Source organism: Theropithecus gelada, chromosome 4 (genome assembly GCF_003255815.1).
Source record: "Theropithecus gelada isolate Dixy chromosome 4, Tgel_1.0, whole genome shotgun sequence".
NCBI lineage: Eukaryota > Metazoa > Chordata > Mammalia > Primates > Cercopithecidae > Theropithecus > Theropithecus gelada.
In genome coordinates this window covers 7,490,618-7,517,010 of record NC_037671.1, presented here as the reverse complement: position 1 = coordinate 7,517,010, position 26,393 = coordinate 7,490,618, and the positions used below count along the sequence as shown (strand labels likewise).

The 26,393-nt window shown below is 43.8% G+C and overlaps 1 protein-coding gene across 1 annotated transcript in view; it reads right to left on the bottom strand.

Moving 5' to 3' along the window:
* CDYL (chromodomain Y like) overlaps positions 1–26,393 on the bottom strand; it is a 245,141-nt gene that overhangs the window by 206,943 nt on the left and 11,805 nt on the right. The window contains exon 3 of the mRNA XM_025383477.1: positions 9,113–9,195. The gene's annotated coding sequence lies outside the window, so the exon portion shown is untranslated. The remainder of the gene's footprint in view (positions 1–9,112; positions 9,196–26,393) is intronic.

Sequence of the window (26,393 nt, the reverse complement as noted above, 5' to 3'; positions counted from 1 at the left end):
GATATTATTTCTGAGGGCTCTGTTCTGTTCCATTGATCTATATCTCTGTTTTGGTACCAGTACCATGCTGTTTTGGTTACTGTAGCCTTGTAGTATAGTTTGAAGTCAGGTAGTGTGATGCCTCCAGCTTTGTTCTTTTGGCCTAGGATTTTCTTGGCAATGTGGGCTCTTTTTTGGTCCCATATGAACTTTAAAGCAGTTTTTTTTCCAATTCTGTGAAGAAAGTCATCAAGAAAGTCATTGCTTGATGGGGATGGCATTGAATCTATAAATTACCTTGGGCAGTATGAGAAACAACATCTTAAATTCTGTTCCAACTTGAGAAAAGTCTCACAAGCTACATAGGAAAAGGAGCTATTATCACACTCACCTGTAGGTTTTTTATCTAAGTCATATACACTCAGGTACAAGTCATTAGTAGGAACTATTATAATTATTACTAGGAACAGTTATAATTAATCAGCAAATGTGTGTTTCTTATCATACTACACATCTGACAAGCCACATCTGTGGGGTTACCACCTTGTATTATGTTTCAACACCTAGTATTTTGCATTTTCCTGTTTTATGCAACTAAACCTTATCCTAATCAACATAAAATTCAACACCCACGAGTTGGATGATATATATAATAAAATCCAATTGTGTCATTGGGTTAGTGGAGAAGATCAGATATGGAGCAATGATGAGCAGATATTATCAGCTGGAAAATTAGTGACCCTTGTTATGCTGTAGCAAAACATTTGATAAAAATTGTCATTTCCTGAATAATATAAAGCAAGCAACATGCAAACCAAAGATGTAGCTGGGGGAAAGGGTAAGAAGTATAAAATTTTGGTTTGTATTGATTGCATCTTGTGGCTTTTAGCTAGGAACTGTGATAAAGATATAAACTCATCTGGAGCTATTCTGCCTGCCAACAGAGATGGAAGGAAACATGGCTTTGTAAAGATTAGACTCTGCCTGTAATCTAAACTCGGCTGTGAGTCCTGTAACTGGGAGTCTCGTAGGATGAAAAATACAACTTCTAATGAGTGCAAGCCCATCCAGCCTTGGCAGGAGATAAGGCTGTGGCCCCAGGCACTTTCTGAGCATCTTCTTAGGTTCATTGCCAAACAATGGAAACAAGCCCAGACACAAAAATTGCATTAAGGGTGTTCCCATCTCACCCAACTTCTTTCTTCTTTCAAATGGTCTCAAGGCAGCCAGGCCAATTGGAGAGGGAAAGATTGGGCAGAGCATAAAGAGCTCTAAATAAAAGATCAGAGCCTTCGGGCATGAGAAGTGTTTCTGGACACAGTGTTAGGCTGTAGTAACCCACACTCAGAATTGACTCGAAGCAAAGATATTGGATGGAAACTTACTATGTTTGGACAGAAACCTCAAGCTTGGCCTGCAAAAACTTCCGATTAGTCAACTCTGAAAAGAATTTCTGGGAACCTGCACCTGCACCAGCAAGAAGTTCGCTGTGGAAACCATGCAGCTTCAAGATGATCCTATCTCCAGTGCCCAGGGATCTCAGATATAGCCATGGAGGAAAACGGACAAGGAAGAACCCCCGAGAAGGCAAAGCCAGAGACCATGCAGGCAATGGACAAGAGAGTTCCTCCAAGGCAGCAGTTCAGTCAAGGAATGACCTTCTCTGCCAGCAAAGGAAGTGCTTGCCATTCCTATCCAGCAGGATTTGATCATTGCTATGGACAAATACCTGCAATATTTCTCTTTCCTCCTTTTTTTTTTTTTGAGCCAGGGTCTTTGTCAACTAGGCTGGAACTGCAGTGGTGCAATCTTGGCTCACTGCAACCTCTGCCTCCTGGGCTTAAGTGACCCTCCCAGCTCAGTCTCCCAGGTAGCTGGGATTACAGGCGCATGCCACCACAACTGGCTAATTAAAAACATCTTTTTTGTTTTTTATTTTCTGTAGAGACGGGGTTTCACTATGTTGCCCAAGCTGGTCTTGAATTCCTGGGCTCAAGTGATCTGAGTAATCCCAGAGTGTTGGGGTTACAGGCATGAGCCACCACGTCTAGCCTTTCCCCACTTTTCTTTTTTTTTTTGAGACGGAGTCTTGCTCTGTCACCCAGGCTGGAGTGCAGTGGCCGGATCTCAGCTCACTGCAAGCTCCTCCTCTCGGGTTCACGCCATTCTCCTGCCTCAGCCTCCCCAGTAGCTGGGACTACAGGCACCCGCCACTTCGCCCGGCTAGTTTTTTGTATTTTTTAGTAGAGACGGGGTTTCACCGTGTTAGCCAGGATGGTCTCGATCTCCTGACCTCATGATCCGCCCGTCTCGGCCTCCCAAAGTGCTGGGATTACAGGCTTGAGCCACCGCGCCCGGCTCCCCACTTTTCTAATGTGAGTTTTTCTGTGTGTCTGCTTATTCTGCTCCTATGCCAGCAATTATATTGCATGTACATGCAGATAACCTTTTTTGCTTTGCAAATTACCAGACCATGAGGAGGCACATGCAGACATGATAGAGCACATCACCTAGAGATCCTGGACTTTGAGATGCACTAACTGGATGGGAAATGCCTGGGTCTACACAGGGGCAGAAGAGTATTCATGAGTGAAACTCCTTCATGAGTATTCATGAGTGAAACCCCGTCTCTACAAAAAATAAAAAACAAAAAAAATTTTTTTAATTAGCCAGGTGTGGTGGCGTGTGCCTGTAGTCCCAGCTACTTGGGAGACTGAGGTGGGAGGGTCATTTAAGCCCAGGAGGCAGAGGTTGCAGTGAGCCAAGATTGCACCACTGCATGCCAGAGGAGCAGTCTACGGCATCAACTACTAGCTGCCTTCCAAAACCCATCCTTTGCTTCTCCTTTAGCAAAGAAATCCTGATTTTTACCCAGGCACATTGCTGCCCAGCTAGAAATCTGTATTTCCCTGCCTCCTTGACCATTAGGTATGGTCAGGTAATTAAATTCTGGCCAATGAGATAAAAGTAGTTGGGTTGCAAGGAACTGCCTGGAAGGGCTCTTAAAAGAGTAGAGGCATGCCCTTCCCTCCTCCTTCCTGCTGATTTGAACTTAGAAACAGGGATGTGCTGGCGGAGCTTCAGCCGGTGTCTGGAACTATGAGGATGAGGGGCACAGAGAATGCTATGGAGCATGATGACGTCATGGAACTACCAAAGCAGCTCTGGACTGCTTATCTCTAGACTTCTTTTAACTGAGAGAGAAATGAAATTTAATCTTGTATAAGCCTTTGTCTTTTGCAGTTTTCTGCTATGAAGCTGAACGTAACCATGATTGGTAGACTCTCCATGCATGACGTGGCCAATTGAACTTTAAGACTATGGAGAAGGTGATTTAATGATGTGGGTTTGACATCTGGTCCATGGATCCGTTGAACTATTTCCTGGGAGGCTGGAAAGAAATACCTGTGTTGTGCTTCCTTTAGCTTTAGAAATAGCCAGGGTTAGACTGAATTAGAATGCAAGCCTGATTAATTTTCATGATTGAAAAAAAATTCCATAATATCTTGCCCAATTAAAATGATTATAGAGGCCAGGTGTGGTGGCTCACACGGATGATCCCAGCACTTTGGGAGGCTGAGGCAGGTGGCTCACTGGAGGTCAGGAGTTAGAGACCAGCCTGGCCAACATGGTGAAACCCTGTTTCTACTAAAAATACAAAAATCAGCTGGGCATGGTGGTGCATGCCCGTAATCCCAGCTACTAGGGAGGCTGAGGGAGGAGAATCGCTTGAACCTGGGAGGCGGAGGTTGCAGCAAGCCGAGATCGCACCACTGTACTCCAACCTAGGTGACAGAGCAAGACTCCATCTAAAAAAAAAAAAAAAAAGATTATAGAGTATATGCCCTTTCCAACAGATGCCATTCTGCCTGCTGTGGATATGGAGAAGAGAAACCAGAGGCCATGGTTTTGGCAGAAGCAGCTCTATCACCCACACTCTCTGGTCTAGTCAGTTTCCAATATTAGAAAGAAAGATTAGAAAGAAGATGTGGCTTCACTTGTCTGATAATTTATAAAAAGGACTCATCAGAAAAAATAGTGAAATTTAGGACATTAGATTCAATGCAACGGTTATTTATGTTATTTTCTATGAGCTTACATTAGATTTCTCAACCTCGGCACTATTGACATTTGGACCAGATGATTCTTTGTGATGGGGGTTGCCTGGGAGTCACAGGATGGTCAGCAGCTTCCCTGGCTTCGACACTCTACATTCTAGTAGCAATGCCCTCTGCCCCAGCTGTGACAACTAAAATGCCTCCAGACATTGCCAAGTGTCCCCTGGCGGTGAAAATTGTCCCCAGGTTGAGAAGCGCTGGCTTAACATGAGGCTCAAGGCTCGTACCATGTTGTTGTGTGATACACAGAGCCTGCTGTTAGCACATGTGTGGAATGAGGAGAAGCCACCAGTTGGTGTAGTTGGGACATAGGACCCAAGTACATTTTAGCACCTGTTCTTGATAGATAACTTCAAGAATAGCTATAATTTAGTAAGTACATAATAAAAGTCAGACACTCTGCTTCGTAATTTCACATGTACTGCTTTTTTTGGAAAAGTTTTTTTAAAGTATAGAAAAGTACAATAACACTTCTCCTGTTTCCTTCCCAATTTCCTTTCCGTCAGAAATTTAGTGTGTATCAATCACCTTTTTCTTTTCTTTTCTTTTCTTTTTTTTTTTTTTTTGAAACAGAGTTTCACTCTTGTTGCCCAGGCTGGAGTGCAATGGTGTGATTTCTGTTCACCACAACCTCTGCCTCGTGGGTTCTAGCGATTCTCCTGTCTCAGCCTCCCAAGTAGCTGGGATTACAGGCATGTGCCACCATTGCCAGCAAATTTTGTGTTTTTTAGTAGAGATGGGGTTTCTCCATGTTGGTCAGGCTGGTCTCGAACTCCTGACCTCAGGTGATCTACCTGCCTCTCCTCCCAAAGTGCTGGGATTACAGGCATGAGCCACCATGCCCGGCCTCAATCACCTTTTTATGCTTTTACTAGGTAGAAATATATCTTTAAATATTTAATGTTGCTTTGGGTATTTAAGAATATTAAGTGGTATACTGTATAAAACTGCAGCATTTTTTTAAACTCAACTTTTTTTTTTGAGACAGAGTTTCACTCTTGTCACCCAGGCTGGAGTGCAATGGTGCAATCTTGGCTCACTGCAACCTCTGCCTCCCAGGTTCAAGTGATTCTTCTCTCTCAGCCTCCCGAGTAGCTGGGATTACAGGTGCCTGCCACCATGCCTGGCTAATTTTTTGTGTTTTTAGTAGAAATGGGGTTTCACCATGTTAGCCAGGCTGGTCTTGAATTCCTGACCTCAGGTCATTCACCTACCTCAGCCTCCCAAAGTGCTGGGATTACAGGAGTGAGCCACTGTGCCTGGCCTTAACATTGTTTTTATTTTATTTTATTTTATTTTATTTTATTTTATTTTATTTTATATTTATTTATTTATTTATTTATTTATTTATTTATTTATTTATTTATTTTTGAGACAGAGTTTTGCTCTTGTTGCCCAGGCTGGAGCGCAATGGCGCTATCTTGGCTCACTGCAACCTCCGCCTCACGGGTTCAAGCGATTCTCCTGCCTCAGCCTCCCAAGTAGCTGGGATTACAGGCATGTGCCAGCACACCCGGCTAATTTTGTGTTTTTAGTAGAGATGCGGTTTCTCCATATTGTCAGGCTGGTCTCGAACTCCCGACCTCAGGTGATCCGCCTGCCTTGTCCTTTCAAAATGCTGGGATTACAGGCGTGAGCCACTGTGCCAGGCCACAACACTATTTTCAATAATTCCTCAATGTTGCTACGTATAAACCTGGTTCCTTTGTTTTACTGCGCATATTGTTCCATTGTAGTTTATTTATCCATTCTTCTACACACAGACATTTGAGCTAGTTCCAGCTAATCTCTACTATAAAGCAATGCTGCAGTAAACATCTTTATTTGTCTCTTTGCACACATGTACAAGTGTTTCTTCAGAAGCAGAATTGGGTCAGAGGTTGTACTCATTTTCTACTTTGCTGGATAATGCCAAATTGTTCTCCAAAGTGATTGAATCAGTTTGCATTCCCCCTAATAGTGCATAAGAATCTTTGGTTTCCCATGATACTCTCTAACACTTGGTTTTATCAAAATTCTAAAGTTTTTCTAATCGTATGGGAGAGTGAAATGATTTGTGGGAGTGAAATGTGGATTTATTTGCATTTACATGTTTGTGGTAAAGCTGTACAACTTTTCCTGCATTTGTTTTATTTTTATTTTTACTTATTATTACTTTTTTGAGACAGAGTCTTACTCGGTCACCCACGCTGGAGTGCAGTGGTGCAATCTTGGCTCACTGCAACCTCTGCCTCCCAGGTTCAAATGATTCTTGTGCCTCAGCCTCCCTAGTAGTTGGGATTACAGGTGTGCACCACCATGCCTGGCTAATTTATTGTATTTTTAGTAGAGGTGGGGTTCACCATGTTGGCCAGGCTGGTCTCCAACTCCTGGCCTCAAGTGATCCATTTGCCTCAGCCTCCCAAAGTGCAGGGAGCCATAGAGCCCAGCCTGTATTTGTTGACTATATCTGTTTCTTCTGTGAATTATCATAGGTATCATTTACTCATTTTTTATTGTATTTTCTTTAAAGTTGATTTAAAATAATTGTAGCATGTTTTGTATATTAATGCTTTGTTTTTCTTGTTGTAAACACTTTCCTTTAGGCTTTTGTCTTTTTAAATTTTTTCTAAGATGTCTGTTATTGTGTTGACGTTTTCAACTTTCATGTAATTCAATTTATGTTTTCAAACATTTGTCCATTTGGGGTCTTATTTAACAAACCATTTCCAGCTGGGTGCAATGGCTCACACCTATAATCCCAGCACTTTGGGATGCCACGGCAGGCAGATCATAAGGTCAAGAGATCGAGACCATCGTGGCCAACATGGAGAAACTCTCTCTCTACAAAAAATACAAAAATTAGCCAGGCATGGTGGTGTGTGCCTGCAGTCCCACCTACTTGGGAGGCTGAGGCACCTGGCTTTTTTTTTTTTTTTTTTTAAGACGGAGTTTCGCTGTTGTTGCCCAGGTTGGAATACAACATGATCTCGGCTCACTGCAACCTCTACCTCCCAGTTTCAGGGGATCCTCCTGCCTCAACCTCCTGAGTATCTGGGATTACAGGCATGCACCACCATGCTAATTTTGAATTTTCAGTAGAGACAGGGTTTCACCATGTTGGCCAGGCTGGTCTCAAACTCCTGACCTCAGGTGATTCACCCGCCTTGGCCTCCCAAAATGCTGCGATTACAGGCGTGAGCCACTGCGCCCAGCCCCTTTTGTTTAATTTTTGTTCCAAATTTGTCTTAAGTTTTTTATTTTTGGTCTGTGACATTGTTGTGTTTTGCATCTTTGTGTGTGTGTGTGTAATCAAATCTATCAATTTCCCCTATCATTCCTTTTATTACTTTTATACTTAGAAAGCTTCTACTTGCCTCAAATCAGTTAAAGTCACGTATGGTTTCCTTCAGAAAAACTTTCACAGTTGTCTTTACAACTTGTTTTTCATCATATAAACAAGATGTTTATTATTATTTTTAAAGACAGTACAAAGGAGTTTCACATGAAAAGAGATTCCCTTCTTTTCCTCTCAATTTCCATCTCTACTCCCCAGAGGTCATCACTGTTAGCAGTTTCTTGGGTATCAATTCCAGAATATTTCGTGAACATCAAGCATAAACAGGAGTCACAGTAACAGACCTTTTAGGGAACTCGTTCTGTCATTTCAGAGCTGCTTGTCCCAAAGCTCAGTAGGATTGGCTTTAACATCTCTCCACTCCTAGGGGAGTTGCTAGGTGATTCTGCAAACCTCACCAAGAGGCCACCAAACCGGCCCTGCAGCCATGTCCCCTGCACCCTCCTGACCTATATAAGCAGAGGCCAGGAAGGCTGTGGGAGGATTCCCTCCAGCAGGCAGTACTCAGTCTAGGGCATGGGTTCTTTATCCATCCTTAGCACGTTGTGAACATGAAAGGGAAAACTATTCCATCCTTATTTTCACTATCCTCTAGCTGAAATGTTGCACTTCCCCCAATTATGAATGTAGGCAACAAACTACAGTAGTACTAGCAACAACCGTAACTTAGTCTCTAGTAGAAAGCGCACGTGTTTTCATATTACATACAGCTGTTGCATATATAGCAAAATACCTTTATACTCATCACTAGTTAGAAATCACTGTTAGACCTTGTCATATCATGTTTTAATAAAACATCATCTAAGTGAAAGAAGTCAGAAGCAGAAGGACAACCACTACATCATTTCACTTACTTGAAGAATGTAAAATAGTCAAACGCATAGAAGCGCAGAGTGGAATGATGGTTGCCAGGGGCTAGGGGAGCCGGAAACAGGAGGTGTTGGTCAAAGGGTACAATATTTCCCTTATACAAGATGAATGAGTTCTAAAGAGCTACTGGAGAGCATGCTGCCTGTAGTTAACAGAACTTGCATACATTTACCAGGAGGGTAGATCTTAACTGTTAAGTGCTCTCATCCCCACCCCTCTCTCTATCACGTGCACACATGCACATAAATACAGAGGGCAGGGGGAACCTTTTGGAGATGACGGATATGTTTATAACATAGATTGTGGTGATAGTTTCATGGGGGTGCACTTATACATTAAATATGTACAACTTCTTTTTTTCGAGATGGAGTTTCACTCTTGTGGCCCATGCTGGAGTGCAATGGAGCGATCTCAGCTCGCTGCAACCTCTACCTCCCAGGTTCAAGTGATTTTCCCGCCTCAGCCTCCTGAGTAGCTGGGATTACAGGCATACGCCACCACGCCCCCGGCTAATTTTGTATGTTTAGTAGAGATGGGGTTTCTCCATGTTGGTCAGGCTGGTCTCAAACTCCAGACCTCAGGTGATCCAACCGCCTCGGCCTCTCAAAGTGCTGGGATTACAGACGTGAGCCACCGTGCCCGGCCGAAAACATCATTCTAAGGAGTCCACAGCTTCACCATACCTCCAAACGGACCCAAGCACAGGAAAGATGTAAAGGGACAGTGTGGTGTGGGGCGATTCCCCTACGGGCTCTTCCTTGCCAGATGAAGGACTCCAAGCTTGCCACTGGGAGAAACCAAGACCTACCTGTAAATGGGAGGCTGCTGTGCCCCACTTTGCTCACTGCTCGCGGAGATGCTGGGGTCTGAAGGCCCATCCTGGTGCTGACACTGGCACAGAATAATGAGGAAGTTTCTGAGAGAGGCGGACCCGTCCTCTTTCCCATCCCCATCTTCCCTCCATCCCCATCCCCCAACTTCCCATCCCTGTGCCCTCCCCTTCCCCCTCACTGAATTAGGAGTCTGACTGAACATAGAAACTAGTCTCTCCTTTTCATCTAGAGAATTCTGAATGCAAAAGTCTTGCTGGAGCAGCCCGTCCCAGCGGGATGAAGAGAAAGCGGACAGAGAGAGCAGCAGCACTCTCTCCATTTGGAATGTGGGGTGGAAGGATGTGCTGTGGGCCAAGTGAATGCAGCAGACAGGGACTCAGGCCGTCTGACCTGTGCCCCGCCCAAGGTGGCTGGCTGGTGCGGAGACCCCTGCCTCACATCCCCCAGGCTGTGATGGGGGTGGCTGGGCAGGAGCCTAGAAGTGGGACTCTGAGATGACCCAGTATGCATCAGACAACAGTGCCCTGGAGAGACCCTCAAAGGTCTCTTGAGCCCACACAAGGGGACCCTCCCAGAGAGAGCTTGACTATCAGGACAGCTGCATGACTTACATAAAAGCACCTTTCCCCTAGTCCTTTCCCCTCCCTTCCCCACAAAGCCAGAGGAGTCAGAAACAGCAGAGAGAGGACTGGGCGTGGTGGCTCATGCCTATAATCCCAGCACTTTGGGAGGCTGAGACAGATGGATCACCTGAGGCCAGGAGTTCGAGACCAGTCTGGCCAACATGGTGAAACCCCATCTCTACTAAAAATACAAAAATTAGCCGTCACCTGTAATCCCAGCTACTTGGGTAGCTGAGGCAGGAGAATGGCTTGAACCCAGGAGGCGGAGGTTGCAGTGAGATGAGATTGTGCCATTGTACTCCAACCTGGGCAACAGAGTGAGACTCTGTTTCAAGAAAAAAAAAAAAAAAAAAAGAAAGAAAGAAAGAAAGAAAAGAAAAGAAAAAAAGAAACTGCAGAGAAAGAGAGGAGAAGACTAGTAAAATGCAGAAGGAGCAAACAGCCCACCTTCCAAAACAGGGGCTGTGAGCCTGGCCTTAGGTGGAGGGGAAAAGCCTTTAAATGAATATAAAATTAATCTTTGCCTTCACTTACTGAACTTTTCATACCTGAGATGGAGTCTTAATGAACAGAATGAAGTTTTTCTTAAAACTGAGTGATTAAAAGGCTGTCTATTCAGCCCAAGGAGTAAGGAAGGGGACAAAAATTTGGAGATTTGGAGCCAGAGGTTGAAAAAAGTATTTCATGGTGTGCACTAAACAATTTACACTGGTCTTCTGTAATATTTATCCATTTGTTCTCTGTCTTTTTAAAAACACACGACCACTGACTTTTTTTTTTTTTTTTTTTTTTACTTTATCTGAGTCACATTCATTTTTATGGTTTCATTTTTTTAAAAACATGAAACTTTTAAATCTAACTGGAAATGATTTTGCCATGCTGTGGGGGAACAGGGACATGGCTTTTACCCTGAGGTTAGGATTGCACTGTGGCCAGGAAAGCCCTGGATTGTCACTGCCTGCCTACCTGGGAGGTTTCAGTGAAGAGTCATTGACATTCCTCTTGAAACTTGCAGGGCTCTGCTTGATCGTCATCAGGCAGGCTACTGCTCAGGCCCTGGGGAAGGAGAGGAAAGCAGAGCAGCTGAGTCACCGGGAGGGAGACACTCATGTGTACAGGGAATCTGTACCCAGAGCTGCGAGGGAACGCGCTTCCTGGCTCTGGGCCACACAGGCTGAACAGCAGTGGGAGGCTGACTGCCTTAGGTGGTTGAAGCAGAATGCTAAGGAATAGGATGGATTTGCTGACGTTTCTTGGAGGATCGGAAGTAGCTTTCGCTGTTCCTCTCTCTCTCACTCTGCAGCGCTGCAGGGACTCCTCACCGCCTCTGTCATCCCTGTTCAGCCAAATACTCCATCTAATCCTCCTATCTCTGCCTGTCTTCCAGGCCTCTATCTTTTCTTTCATTTTCCTTTTCAATCTTAAATCTTTTTTCCTCCCTTTCATTTGCTTATCTATTGCTGTCTCCTCATTTTTTACCATTACCTTTTTTCCCCCTCAAAATTGAAGGGATACTGAGAATTTTTTTCCCTACTTTTTTTTTTTTTTTTTTAAAAAAAAAAACCAAGATCTGTCTCTGTTGCCCAGGCTGAAGTGCAGTGATGCAACCACAGCTCATTTGCAGCCTCTAACTCCCAGGCTTGAGCAATCCTCCCCCCTCAGCCTCCTGAGTAGCTATGACTATAGGCACTCACTACGATGCCTAGTGAATTTTTTATTTTTTAATGTTTTTGTAGAGATGGGGTCTTGCTCTCTTGCTCAGGCAGGTCTTGAATTTCTTGCCTAAAGTGATCCTCCAGCCTCTACCTCCCAATGTGCTGGGATTACAGGCATGAGCCACAGTGCCCAACCATTTCTTCCAATTAAATTAAATTAACTAATTAATTTAGAGACAGGGTCTGGCTCTGTTGCCCAGGCTGGGGTGCAGTGGCACAATCATAGCTCACTACATTTGCAATCTCTGGGGCTCAAGCAAACCGCCCGCCTCAGCCTCCTGGGTAGCTGGAACTACAAGCATGCGTCATCATGCTTAGCTAATTTTTGTATTTTTTGTAGAAACAGGATCTTGTTATGTTGCCCAGGCCAGTCCCAAACTCCTTGGCTCAAGTGATCCTCCTGTCTCAGCCTCCCATCCCAGAGTGCTGGGATTACGGGGATGGACCACCATGTCCAGCCATTTCTTCCAATTTTAAATCAACTCTACATATTACTTTTAAATTATCACATATTTAAAATTTGTATCGTGGACTATTTCATTCATACAAGACAATATATTATAAAATAAAATGACCTCATGTAATTGACGCCCAAAAGAAAGAAAACATTACCATCTTCCCCTTCCACAGATTACTAGTCCCTTGAATTTTCTTGCATATTAATTTTTCCAGGAAGCTTTTTTTTTTTTTTTTTTTTTGAGACAGAGTATTGCTCTGTCACCCAGGCTGGGGTGCAGTGGTGCGATGTTGGCTCACTGCAACCTCTGCCTCTGGGATTCAAGTGATTCTCCTGCCCCAGTTTCCTGAGTAGCTGGGATTACAGGTGCATGCCACCACACCTGGCTAATTATTGTATTTTTAATAGAGACGGGGTTTCACTATGTTGACCAGGCTCTGGTCTCGAACTCCTGACCTCAAGTGATCTTCCTACCTCCGTCTCCCAAAGTGCTGGGATTACAGGCATGAGCCACCGCGCCTGGCCAGGAGGCAACATTTCAAGAAATGTTTCGTGGATCCACAATGGAAGGATGAGAGACAGAGGGAGCCAGAGGCACCTGACATAGACCCTGGAATTCTTACCATTTGAATTAGATCACGACAGCCCCTTTAAAAGGCATGCTTGTTATTTAGGTAGTTTAATACACTAGCACCCTTTAATACTGTAAGAAGGATTTATGTCTTAACTACTCATAAAGATGAAAATAGGTTGGGAGATCCATGATTTATGTGAACACTTCATGTGAAAAAGACCTGGAGGCTTCAGTTAGCTACAAGATTTATATAAGCTGAAGGCGTTAAGTGGTTTTGAAAAAGACAAATACAATCGTGTAGTGTATTACCAGAAGTGTAATGTTCCGGACACAGGAGATGCCAGCAATGGAGTAGTCACACTAGTCAGAACAGCACAGTCAATGCTGAGCATCGTGACAGAATGAGCAAAGGAATACCTGTACTTGTTCCAAGCCCAGCCGTTGAAAACACGCAAAGAAGAAGCAAACAACAGTGTTACCGGTAATCTCATCACTCCAAACAACCACGTTTAGCTTTTTTTGGAAATATTTTTCCAGCATATTTGCCAAATAGGTGCTAACAATTAAGAGGGACAGCAAGGTGGAATGTGTGCAGAGGAAAGCCACCAGAATGGCGTGGGGAGTGAGGCATTGAACTGCAACTGCATGTTCAGGCGAGGGAGGGAGGCCAACTCTTCTGTGTTGTTTCAGAGAATACTGTTGGAATCACAGAGAAAGGGAGGACCCTGCAAGGCGATGCTGAAAGAGGTATGTTCTCTCTTTCTTCCTTTTTTTTTTTTTTTTTGAGATGGAGTTTCACTCTTGCTGCCTAGGCTGGAGTACAATGGCGCAATCTCGGCTCACTGCAACCTCCGCCTCCTGGGTTCAAGCGATTCTTCTGCCTCAGCCTCCCAAGTAGCTTTGATTACAGGCATGCACCACCATGCCTGGCTAATTTTGTATTTTTAGTAGAGATGGGGGTTTCACCATGTTGGTCAGGCTGGTCTCGAACTCCTGACCTTGTGATCTGCCCGCCTCAACCTCCCAAAGTGCTGGGATTACAGGCATGAGCCACCGTGCCCGGCCAATCTTCACATTTCCTTGACTCTTCACTCTGCCTCTGTAGGAGAACTCAGCTTAGTTCACGAACAAGGCTTTAAAATGGACTTGCTGAGCAGGAAGACATTTGGTGCCAGAACTGGAACCGTTACGCTTTGTCTCCAAAGAATTTCCTTCCCTCACTTGGAAGCATGTAAATGACATTACCTAATTATAGAATCTCAGAAAAACACAGAATTAAGTCTCCATGGTCGCTTCTGTAGTTACCTCCAGCAAAGGTTTGTAATCTCAGGCTGGTTTCGCTGTGCCACCAAGAACCCACCTTTATCATTTTCCAGACTGAAAGTGGTTGGAGATACTTGTTCTGGTAATATTTCCAGTAAACCCTCATCAGAAAAATACATTTATTGTAAGAAAATTGCCTGATGCTTTCAGAATAGAAAAGCTTTTGAGTTTTTGGATATTTCAAGGTACTGTACTACTGTCTCTATCTTTTTTTTTTTTTTTTTGACAGAGTCTTACTTTATGGCCCAGGCTGGAGTGCAGTAGCATGATCGTGGCTCATTGCAACCTCCGCTTCCCAGGCGCAAGTGATTCTCTCACCTCAGCCTCCTGAGTAGCTGGGACCACATACATGCACCACCATGCACAGCTAATTTTTGTATTTTTTGTAGAGATAGGATTTCACCCTGTTGCCCATACAGGTCTCAAACTCCTGACCTCAAGTGATCCACCTGCCTTGGCCTCCCAAAGTGCTGGGATTACAGGCATGAGTCACCATGCCCAGCCTCTACCTTTTAATCCTAATCAAAATGTGATTTGGTAATTTTTTTTTTAGATGATGGATTTCTAATTACTTAAGGAATGGGCCTTCTGTATGTGAACATGTGAGGATGTCTCAGATCCATGCCTGGGTGTGATGAATATTCTCTTCTCTAAAGCAATGTATATCCTGGGAGTAATCCCATTTGATCTGGGCTTTAGATGTGCCAGAGGTCTGAGAAGGTATCAGGGTCTAGAAATGTGGATGTGGGCTTTGCATGCTCAGTACAACTTGTTGATTCTAGTGTGTGTATATGGACACAAAATAAAGTTTCAGGGAAAGTAGATTGGAAAAAGGCTTGAAAAAAGCCTGAGAAAAACAGGCTGTAGGGCCTCTTTAGGATCTTGCTGCATGCCAGCACAAGGGATAGTCTGTTTGGGGGAATTTCAGGGGTGGAAAAAAGATGCTACAGAGCGGGGTTTGTGTGTTTGGAGAAGAGGGAATTTTATCCCACTCTGTTGTTGACCTGCTCACTATGTGTTGTAATTGATGAGTTTCTGTGCCTGACTACCACACTGGGCTGAGTAGGCAGAGAGTAGATATGAAATAAGGGTTAGGTTGAATTGGTTTGACCCTAAGAGGGAGACTGGGACCTGGGAGGAAAGATCTTTGGGAAGATGTGTGCTGAGACTGGGCTTGGGAAGTAGAACCAAGACCAGACTGAAACCTGGGTACACCCTGGTGTGTACTAAATTAGTGGAATGGCATGGAACTGTGCAAATAGTTAAAGCTGGATTGTAGAGAAGTCATTGTTCCACTTCAAATGGCCAACTGACCTTGAGAACTGGAGAGGGCACAATATGGCAAAGTGCACAGAAGGCTCTGAGCCCACGACATCGCTTTGAAGGATGATACTTTCCTATCTCTTTACAACCAAAAGCAGAAAGCTACCCTGGCCACTGAAGCCCTCCGCCCAGGGGCTCACTGGAATTTCTTGACAAGTCTCCAGTAAAATGGACTTCCTTTCCCTTTAATAAGAAGAGTCCAAGATTCCTTGTCAGGTGTGCAGGGGAATCAGTCCTTTCTGGAGACCTCTGAAGAGTTTCATTAACTGGTTTCTCAGTGCCTGGCTTTCATCATCTTTTCCACTTTTCAGTTCAGCCACTAGTGTTCAGGACCTGGAAGCAATAATTGGAAATGTTCTAGAAGCAAGCGGGATGGAAGAGGAAGTCTGTGCAAGGATGGGGGAGTGAAGAGGAGGACGTGGAGGCTGAAGAGCCACATGCAGCAGGGAAGCCCACATGGGGGACAGGGGCTTGGGAATGCCTTGGCACAGGCAGTGGCCTTAGGGGTGAGCCCGAGGCAAAGTCCACCTAAGCATCCAGCCAATTGGCTCAGACGTGGACCAGCCTGCTGCTAATCATCCACAAACAAGCTTAATTTTGCTGGGTGTGACCAGAGATAAAAGAAGTAACAGTCGCAGTCATTTCATGGGAGCGGAGTGATAACACTCTAAAGAGAAACTGTTTAGTTGAAGAAAGAACCCTTAAAAAGAAAAAAAAGGAAAAAAAAAAAAAGCAAATTCTGAAGCATGGGTTAACTATCAAACGTGTACTTGCAGGTCGTCTCGGTTGTAAACCCGCTAACCAACAAATGGCTTCTGTCAAAAGCAAGGAGCTTGCTGCAATAACCCTGGAGGAGAGGCAGTCACAGCCTTTAAATGTGGAAAAGGTTGGCAACCCAGGAGAAAGAGCCAGCAAGACTGAAACCAACCAGTCCTAAACCACAGACAGAAAAAAGTCAACATACCGTTTGTCACCATGTCACCACCAGCCTTGCTAAAGAGCACTCATTGAGTGCATGAGCCCCCAGGTGGCAGCTGAAATCCTCAGCAAACACGACGCTGTATTTTATCACGCTGGCGTCCCACCCTAGAGGGCAGCTGGAAGCGGTTTGTCAGGGAAAATTCAAGAAAGAGAATCCACATCTACCCAGGGCTTCTGCTAAACACAGTATCAGATGGAGGCACTTGAGAAATTTAATTTCATTTGGTGGAGGGAGGGGGTGAGGGGGAGGCAGGGGATAATGACTGAACAGAGAGAGGGAGGGAGAAATGAAAGCTTTGAGTAAATAGTCAATACTTGGCTGGACTTGTGTGAAGAGAGATGACTTGGTAGTTTTCCTCCTTGTTCTGTCCTAACTCATACTCCTAACAACAGATGGGCTTGAGTCTGTGGAAGGCTGTGTTGCAAATCCACCCCATGTATGGACAAGAAGCTTTTTTTTTAAATGGTGTTTGAGAGGAGTTCTTAAGTTTCCTCTCCATAAATCCATGAGGTTCCTATGCTTCTTCCTCACCTGAATGTATGACATTTTTGGACAAACTGTCATTACTTAGTGATTTAGATTACATCGAAGAGGTTGAAAGGAGGAAACCCACACTTCTCTGGAAATCCTTGGTTCAATGGAATATCCTATTCCTTTCACCTCATTCCTGGTATTGGCAAATAGCTACCTTGTGTCAAGGAAGTAGAGAGACATTTGGAGTTTCTAGGAGGGTTTGGGGAAAATATATTTCTAAAGTTACTAAAATGTAACATTATTAAACAAAGTGACTAAAACTATGTATTTAAATGTATAAATGCACTTTGGGTAAGGTAGAAAGTTTGAGGGTGGGGAGACTAATTTTAGAGGCTACTTTGTGTTAGGTATTTTTTTGGAAATTGTATTACTTAATCCTTACAACAATCAATGAGTTACCCATTATTTCCCACATTTTACAAAGAGAGGGATGGAGTCTCAGACTAACTTGTCCTCCAAAAATCATAAGCACCCTTCGCATGGAGACTTGTCTTTCCATGAGACATTAGCTGCTATGATGCTATCATTGTGTGAGGAATTTCTGAAGTTCAATGCTAACAGAATGAAATCTAATTTTGTGATACATTTATTGGTTTATTTTTATTTTTATTTATTTATTTTTTTGAGACAGGTCTCATTCTGTCACCTAGGCTGTACTGGAATGCAGTGGTGCCATCTCAGCTCACTGCAACTTCTGTCTCCTGGGCTCAAGCAATCCTCTGACCTCAACCTCCCAAATAAGTGGGAACACAGGTGTGTGCCAGCACATCTGGCTGATTTTTTTTTTTTTTTTTTTTGAGACGGAGTCTTGCCCTGTCCCCTAGGCTGGAGTGCAATGGTGCGATCTCGGCTCACTGCAATCTCTGTCTCCCTAGTTCAAGTGATTCTCCTGCCTCAGCCTCCTGAGTAGCTGGGATTACAGGCACCCACCACTACGCTCAGCTAATTTTTGTATTTTTAGTAGAGACAGGGTCTCACCATGTTGATCAGGCTGGTCTGGAACTCCTGACTTTGTGATTCACGGCCTCCCAAAGTGCTGGGATTACAGGTGAGAGCCACCGCACTGGCCTAATTGTTTTGTATTTTTTGTAGAGACAAATGTTGCCCAGGCTGGTCTTGAACTCCTGAGTTCAAGTGATCTGCCCACCTGTGTACTCCAAAGTGCTGGGATTACAGGCATGAGCCACCATGCCAGGCTCATTTATTAGAATTTTAACCTCTAAACCTTGGACTAATGGTGATGGAAAGAATAAGACTTGGGAACCATTTTGGGGCTCACATTCCTGATGATTTCCTGTGATGTTCCTCCTGTAAATTTCAGTCACCCTTAGCAAGTCAGGAGTTGTAGACAACAGAGTAAATGCAGTGAAACGCTGCTTGGTAATTTGCTCTTTTGTTTTTGGCTTTGACGAAAATAGACACATTTTGGAAAAGCACAGAGATGCTCACCTTTGATAAGAGCAGGTTACTTCAGGGTAAGATGTTGGGCACAGTACTGCAGGGTAAACCCAACAAGGTAAGCCCTGAGATGCTGCACGAAAGACACCCTCACATTTGAAATTATAAAGGGCAGGGGGACAGGCTGGGCATGGTGGCTCACGCCTATAATCCCATCACTTTGGGAGGCCGAGGCAGGTGGATTACATGAGGTCAGCAGTTTGAGACCAGCCTGGCCAACATATAATGAAACCCCGTCTCTACTAAAATAACAACAACAACAACACACACACAAAAAAAGATTAGCTGGGTATGGTGGCGCATGTCTGTGGTCCCAGCTACTTGGGAAGCTGAGGCAAGAGAATCGCTTGAACCCAGGAGGGTCAAGGTTGCAGTGAGCCAAGATCACGCCACTGCACTCCAGAGCCTGGGTGACAGAGCAAGACTCACTCTCTCACACACACGCACACACAAAAAGTGAGGGGAGAGATGCAGGACTCAAACTGGTGTAGATATGTAAGATGACTAAAATAATTTCACATATACGTAAATCTCTGTTTTTGACCCCCGGGGCTCATTCATTCCAACCAAAAGCAGACCAGGTCAGGAGCCACAAGGAATGAATAACTTGATTTTGATTTAATTCTGCAAGGACCGGTTAGACCTAAACACTCAGTTTTTGGCACTAGTGAGTTGTCTCAGTATGTGCCTAAAATAACGTCTTGATGTTTCCCTTAGATTTTTAAGTTGCCAAGAGCAGGGGCCAGGCTTATGTGTTCTCTGGGTGCCCCCGGACTCACTCGGCCCTGCTCTGTGGCTTGGGGTGCTGACAGACGAGGACTCCATCAACAAGCCCCCTTCCTCCGCCTTGCGGTCAGATTCACCCAGTGGGAGGCACCAGTGCTAGTCGTAGGGTGAAGCAGGGGAGGGCTTGCCTCCTGCTGGGTTGTGGTGAGTTCAGGTTGGACAGCCTCCTCTGCCCTTTCAGGTGCTGGTGGCCCCCACTCTTGCTAGCCCAGGATGCTTCTCTATTCATTGTTTTCCCTAACTATGCCCACACCTGTGTAAACAGAGTCTTTGTGACACTCTCCTCAAATCGCCCAGTTTGGCTGTAGTGTCCGTCTCCTGCCTGGACCCTGACTGATTGCCGCTCAGCACAGTACAGTCATCCTTGGTATCTGTTGGGGATTGTTCTAGGACCCTAGCAATACCAGAATCCTCAGATGCTCAAGTCCCTGATATAACGGCATAGTCAATGCATATAACTGCATCCTCCTGTGTACTTTAAATCATCTCTAGATTACTTAAATAATACCTACTGCAGTGTAAATGCTATGTAAATAGTTGTTATACTATATAATTTTTAAATTTGTATTTTTATTGTTGTATTGTTATTTTTACTGCTGTTTTATCCCCAAATATTTTAGATCCATGGTTGATTGTATCCATGGATGTGGAACCTGTGGGTATGAAGGGCTGCCTGTACTTTATATACAGTAGGCATTCAATAAAGGCTGTTTAATTCGATTAAAGGGAGTGGTCTGATGATTCTGATATTTTCATTCTAAGATTGCTTGTGCTAGGGTAACCAGCTGCCTCAGTTTGGTCTGTGGGGTGTTCCCAGGACTGTGGGCTTTTTAAAATTTATTTTTTGAGACAAAGTCTCCCTCTATCACCCAGGCTGCAGTACAGTGGCACAATCTTGACTCACTTCAACTTCTGCCTCCTGGGTTCAAGCAATTGTCATGCCTCAGCCTCCCGAGTAGCTGGGATTACGGGCATGTGCCCCCACATCCAGCTAATTTTCGTATTTTTAGTAGCGACGGGGTTTCACCATGTTGGTCAGGCTGGTCTTGAACTCCTGGCCTCAAGTCATCTGCCTGCCATGGCCTGCCAAAGTGCTGGGATTACAGGCATGAACCACTGTGCCTGGCTATGAACTGTGGACTTTAAAAACAATTTTAGTTTTAAAACTGTAATAGTTCTAGATTAACCAGGATGGGTTGGTCACTGTGGCACGTACTCTTTTTAAAAATCTTTACTTGGTATTTGAAGAACATTTTCTGTCGCTCAGGCTGGACTGCAGTGGTGTGATCTCGGCTCACTGCAAGCTCCGCCTCCCAGGTTCATGCCATTCTCCTGCCTCAGCCTCCCCAGTAGCTGGGACTACAGGCACCTGCCACCATGCCTGGCTAATTTTTTGTACGGCGTCTCACTGTGTTAGCCAGGATGGTCTCAGCCTCCTGACCTCGTGATCTGCCTGCCTCGGCCTCCCAAAGTGCTGGGATTACAGGCGTGAGCCACTGCACCCAGCCTGAAGAACATTTTCTTATCTTTCAAAATATTTCTATGATCATATTTTTGTTAGTTGTTTAAATTTTTTCTTTGGCCAGGCACAGTGGCTCACACCTGTAATCCCGGCACTTTGGGAGGCTGAGGTGGGCAGATCACCTAAGGCCGGGAGTTTGAGACCAGCCTTACAAACATGGAGAAACCCTTTCTCTACTAAAAATACAAAATTAGCTGGGCGTGGTAGCGCACACCTGTAATCCCAGCTACTAAGGAGGCTGAGGCAGGAGAATCGCTTGAATCTGGGAGGCAGAGTTGCAATGAGCCGAGATTGTGCCATTGCACTCCAGCCTGGACAACAAGAGCAAAACTCCGTCTCAATAAATAAATAAATAAATAAATAAATAAATAAATAAATAATTTCTTTATGTTTTTTTGAAACAGGGTCTTGCCAAGTAGCTGAGGCTGGTCTCAAACTCTTTACCTTAAGCCATCCTCCCATGTTGGCCTCCCAAAGTGTTTTTAAATTTTTTTGTTGAGATGGGGTCCTGCTATGTTGCCCAGGCTGGTTGAACTATCCTCAAGTGATCCTCCCCCCTTGGCCTCCCAAAGTACTGGGATTAAAGGTGTAAGCTACTGTGCCTGGCCTCTAAAGTTGTTTATTAAAAAATAATATTTCTCTGGTCGGGAGCAGTGGCTCATGCCTGTAATCCCAGCACTTTGGGAGGCTGAGGCAAGTGGATCAAAAGATCAGGAGTTCGAGACCAGCCTCACCAACATGATGAAATCCTCTCTCTGCTAAAAATACAAAAATTAGCCAGGCGTGGTGGCACATGCCTGTATTCCCAGCTACTCAGAAGGCTGAATGCAGGAGAATGGCATGAATCCGGTGACGGAGCTTGCAGTGAGCCGAAATCAGGCCACTGCACTTCAGCCTGGGCGACAGAGCAAGACTCCATCTCAAAAAAAAAAACCCAAAAACCAAAACCAAAACAAAACAAAAAACACCAAAAAATCAAAAACAAAACCAGAAATTCTTATTTATGATAAAATCTGTGTCGAAACTCTTCAGGTAAATTGCTGTGAAGTAGACAGAGCACATGTTGCCATTTTGTGTCTGTTTGAATTATTTCTCTCTCCTTCAGGTAAACTGCTGTGAAGCAGACAGAGCACATGTTGCCATTTTGTGTCTGTTTGAATCATTTCACTATCCGGGGAACTCACCCAAGGAAGAGTGAGACAGCTAGCAGTGACGTGTAAGGGTTTCTTAGGAAGTTCTGGGCCAGGCATGGTGGCTGATGCCTGTAACCCCAGCACTTTTGGAGGCTGAGGTGGGTGGATTACTTGAGGCCAGGAGTGGATACCAGCCTGGCCAACAGGGCGAAACCATCTCTGCTAAAAATACAAAAATTATCCAAGGGTGGTGGTGCACACCTGTAATCCCAGCTACTAGGGAGGCTGAGGCATGAGAATTGCTTGAATCCTGGGAAGCAGAGGTTGCAGTGAGCTGAGATTGCGCCACTGCACTCCAGCCTGGGTGACAGCGCAAGACTCTGTCTTAAAAACAAAAATGAAAAAACAACGCCCCTCTCCCCCCCAAAAAAGTGCTCGCTTTGGCAGCACACATGTTAAAATTGGAAAGATACAGAGAGGATTAGCAAAATATAGTCAATTTAAAAAATAAAAAAGGAAACTCTCAATGAAGAGAATGACAATGTGCATCATAATGAAAAATAAGGTTGTTTGAATATGGTTCCTAGTTGAAAAAATGCTGTTAGGCATTTAAAAGAATAGTTTATTGTTTCCCTATCCTTCCTGAATATGGTTATCCTGAGAAATAAAAAAGATATTGACATCTTATGAAAAGCATACTTTATTAGTCTGTGTTCCTAACTCTATTTATTGGTATTTTTTTAGCTTCTCAGTTGGGCAGAGGCAAATCAATTGGAAAGGAAAAGCAGCAATCCCAAACCAAGCTAACATTTTGAGAAAAAATCTTAACTTACGCTGTGGTAATAGTTGGAATGGAGTTCATTTTTACTAGAAATATGTTTATTAAATGATAATATTAACAGCTATCATACTGCTTTAGTGAATAGGCTACTTAGAAGGAAATTTAATTGGGTTAAAAATCTACCATGATGCGAATGCTTTTCAATTCAAGATATTATTTTCTAGCAGGAGAGATGACTGTTCACTCCAGGAAGCCAGAATTTCCAATGTGTATCCCTTTACTCTTGCCATTTAATACTAATTTTCTTGGTCTACTTCTGCTCCCCAAATCATTGTTTCCTTCTAGGAGTTGGACAAGTTATTTAAAACAAATTAGTAATATTGGTTGTGGTTAAGTTAGAATTTAATAACTCATTTCAGGCATCTTAGGATGGCTCCCTTTGGTAGCGTCTTTACATTTTCTATGGATGAAGTAAATGTTATTCGTAGAAATGGCTGTTAATATTATTTTCCAAATATAAGACCCTATAAAGAATGTATGAAAGACATTGACCCGAGCATCTTACATTTAATTCACTTCAACAAACATTTATTTCATGCCAACTAGGTGTAAGTGGATAATAGAAAATCAGATTTCGCAACGGAAATACACTAATCCAAACATCAAACTATTGGAAAGAAAGATCAATTGTCGCTCATTCTGGTTAAGTTTTAAGAATTTTTCAAGACCACATTCCCCTTTTTGCTTTGTAGCCTTGTGAAATTTGTAAGAATTTTTTCCACTCCTCTGCCTTCCAAAATTTGTAAGATTTTGACTCCATGTTTGCAGGTTTTTTCCTTCAGAGGAATGTGAGGACATGAAATAAGATCCCAGATTTTCCCAGGAAACTCTCTAGCTTCCATGGCTTTGCCCACATATGCACCTTGCAAGGTTAGTTGGTGAGGTTTGTGACTAATAATGCAGTAAAGATTAATTGACTTAGTAATTATTGGGTCACAATGTTGATTTGCTAGAAGCATTGAAATGAACTACAGAGAGAGATACAGAGACCGAAGGAGTGTGATTTAGTTGTACACAGTGGGGATAATTTGGTCCAAAGCTGAGCTTTCTTTGGAGGCACAGATAAGTTTTTTCTGTGTAATGGCCATAGAAAGTATTTTGGGGAAAGTGGCAAGAGATCTTGGAAATGCAAATTCTGGTGACTGTTTCAATGAAGAGATTGTGCTCATTAAAGATCAAGAAGATCTCTCATTACAGATGGGCAGAGTATCTGATTTTAATTCAAAATGACTCACCCGGGGTGCGAATGGTCGACTTTGAAGTCAAGTCTATCAGCCAAGGATCAACCCCCATAATTGTTCTCCTGTCTTTGTTGTCTTCATTATAGCTTCATTCCTTGGCTCTGGAAGTCATTTTAATCTTCATGAAAATGAGTCATAATTTTAAAAGCTATCCAAAGTTAATATTCTGTTGATTAGCTAATAGGCAGCTAGTAGGCAGCTTAACCTTGCAGGAATGGGGGTCAAGACAAGTGTAGAGCTGGGAAAGAGGTACCACATGATGAGTGGGAAGTACTTAGAGGGAAGGGAAGGTGAGGCCACACTTTAAATGACTAGATGTTAAATTTATCTAAGGACGGTATGTATTAATACCATTAACCACATCTTTCGACCTAGTAATCCTACTTCTATAAATGGATAGCAAGGAGAGACACCCAGATACCTGCACAAGAGTATACATATGAAGATGTTTATTATCACAGTATTATCTAAAAGTGAACCAGCCAGGTGCGGTGGCTCACGCCTGTAATCTCAGCACTTTGGGAGGCCGAGGTGGGTGGATCAACTGAGGTCAGGAGTTTGAGACCAGCCTGACCAACATGGCGAAACCCCATCTCTACTAAAAATACAAAAAATTAGCTGGGTGTGGTGGTGCATGCCTGTAGTCCTAGCTACTGGGAAGGCTGAGGCAGGAGAATCGTTTGAACCCAGGAGGTGGAGGTTGCAGTGAGCTGAGATTGCTACACTGTACTCCAGCCTGGACAACAAGTGCAAAACTCTGTCTCCGAGGAAAAAAAAAAAAAAAAAAAAAAAAGGCAGGGGGCGGGGGCATGGAGCGGGAAATAACCTGAATGTCTATCGAGAAATTGGAATACCCAGCAGGAACCTAAAACGATAATATACGTGTATATGTCAAAAAGCCACGATATAGAATTTAGTGAAAAAGAAAATAATACCAAAATTACAACATCATCCAATTTTTGTTTTTAAAAAAATTGCAAATAAAAGTAGAATCAACACGCAAATATTAATTTGCCTTAGTTGCATTAATCAAATGGAAAAGTTTGGTACTATAATGAATTTACCTCTGGGTAGTGGGAATATGGATTAAAAAAAGCTTTTCTATACTTTTAAGATTAAGGAAATTATGAGGTTCGGGCATGGTGGTTCACACCTGTAATCCTAGCACTTTGGAAGGCTGAAGTGAGTTAATCACTTGAGGTCAGAAGTTCGAGACCAGTTTGGCCAACATGTTGAAACCCCGTGTCTACTTATAATACAAAAACTTAGCTGGGCGTCATGGCACATGCTGTAGTCCCAGCTACTTGGGAGGCTGAGACAGGAGAATCATTTGAACCCAGGAGGCAGAGGTTGCAGTGAGCTGAGATCATGCCACCGCATTCCAGCTTGGGTGACAAAAACCAACCAAACAAACAAATGAAAGGGAAAAAACCACCACCACCACCACCACAAAAAAACTGGACATTCTTAAAAATGAGAAAAAATGAAATAATAAATTATTTCCTGGTCTATGGCCTAATACGTAATCTATTATTACAAATGTCTTAGGTATACTCAAAAAGAATGTCTGGGACCTGGTGCAGTGGCTCACACCTATAATCCTAGCACTTTGGAAGGCTGAGGCAGGAGGATTGCTTGAGAGCAGGAGACCAGCCTGGGCAATATAATGAGACACCATCTCTACGAAACATAAAAAAATCAGTCAGGTGTGGTGGCATGTGCCTATAGTCACAGCTATTTGGGAGGCTGAGGCAGGAGGATCCCTTGAGCCCAGGGGGTCGAGGCTCTTGTGAGCCGTCTGAGCCACTGCACTTCAGCCTATGTGATAGAGTGAGACCCTGCCTCAAAAAAAGGAAAAAGAAAAAAAAAAAATTAACAGGCTGACGTCTGTGAAGACAATGTAAAAAATAAGAAAAAACAAACAAAGCAACAAAAACAAAAATCTAACAAAACCACAAAAAGCTCTTTCCTTTTAATTTTATTACTATTATTATTTTTAAGTCACGGTCTTTGTTCTGTTGCCCAAGCTTGAGTGCAATGACCTGATCATAGCTCACTGTAGCTTCAAACTCCTGGGCTTAAGTGATGCTTCTGCCTCCCACTTCAGCCTCCTGAGTGTCTGGGACTACAGGCATATACTACTGTGTCCAGCTAATTTTTATTTTATTTTTTTTAGAGATGGAGCCTCACAATGTTGGCCAGGCTGTTGCTGAACTCCTGGGCTCAAGCGACCCCATCACTTCAGCCTCCCAAAGGCCTTTAGCCACAGTGCCTGACCCTCTTTTCTTTTAAAAACTGAATGCAATTTCGCCTAAGCAGAAGTCCCTTATGGTGGATCCTGGATGAGCCAGCTGCAGCAGAACATGTCTTCAGTTAAAAGCCTCAGCTGCACCAGGCTCTGGAAGCTGTAGGAGTGAAAGTATCTCAGTAGCCAGAACACGAATTAGGGAACTGAGGACAATCTCTTTCTCAAACTCCCTGGCTGAAGTGATCCTCCTGCCTCAGCCTCCTAAAGTACTGGAATCTCAGGTGTGAGCCCCCCACCGCTCCAGCCATGACAACCTCTTCCAAAAGACTTTGGACCCCTTATATCCTACCCACCCTTTTCTTCCTGATTTCGGTCCCAGGTTCCCACTGCCTGCTCATGCTTCCCTTGAATGCCCCAATGACTTCAAACTCATAATTCCCAGAACTGACCTGAACCTCCACCAAGTCTTTCCCGATAAGATGGAATCTTTCCCTCA